The sequence below is a fragment of the Mastomys coucha genome, unplaced genomic scaffold (genome assembly GCF_008632895.1).
Source record: "Mastomys coucha isolate ucsf_1 unplaced genomic scaffold, UCSF_Mcou_1 pScaffold3, whole genome shotgun sequence".
NCBI lineage: Eukaryota > Metazoa > Chordata > Mammalia > Rodentia > Muridae > Mastomys > Mastomys coucha.
The window spans coordinates 43,227,102-43,227,992 of record NW_022196909.1 but is presented as its reverse complement, the minus strand read 5'-3'; positions in this window follow the sequence as shown (position 1 = coordinate 43,227,992).

The following is an 891-nucleotide window of genomic DNA, read 5'->3' as shown; positions in this document are numbered from 1 at the left end:
GGGATACTGAGCTCTGCCCCCGGGCGTGATGAGCACCTGGTCACTGACTGATACTTCTGTCAGCTCTACAATCAGTCCACCATGTGTCTGTAACCTGTGGCTGCCACAGCAAAGTGTTCTCTCTGAGCTGTGGAGTCTGACGGTCCAAAATGCAGGAGCAGGCAGGGTGCACTCCCTCTGTGGACCTCAGAGGTCCCTCCTTCCACCTCCAGCTTCTTCTGCTGGGAGTGTGCTGTGTTAGCTCATGGCCTCGGCTGGCTGCCTCGTGACACAGCCGTGCCCAGCTGTCACTGTGTTTTAAAGGACAGCCGTCATCCTTCAAAGGCTCTGGGTCTGTGGCCACTCAGCTGTGGCCTCAGCATACAGTGTGTCTCTTCACACATCAGCCCAGAGCAGGCTGTGTGTGTGGTGAGCGCCTACTGTGTGCCAGGTACTGTGTGAGCTCTGGACGTGATGTCATCTATTGAGCCCCACAGCCCCCAGTGTGCCAGCCCATATCTTGATCCACTTGTATAGTCAGGCTCAAGTGTGACCTCTGAGGATGGCAATGCAGACTGGGGCATTCATCAATCAGGTTTAAACCAGCTTGAACCAGGTTCCATGGCTCACAACACTTAAAAGAAAGATGCAATGAAATCCCTGAGTTCAAGACCAGCCTGGTCTACATACCAAGTCCAAGTTCAGGTCAGCCAGGACTATGTAGTATGACCCTGTCTCAATGAAATAATAACCAATCAATAAGCAAACAGCAAAACCAAACAAACGAAAAAATACAACCAAGCCTGCTCAGAGGGAAGCTTGCTCCTCATTGGAGTATGTGACCAGCTTCCCAGGTCCCAAGGAGTTGGGGTACGGCCCCCAAGCTTACTCATTGTACACTCCTAACTCTCA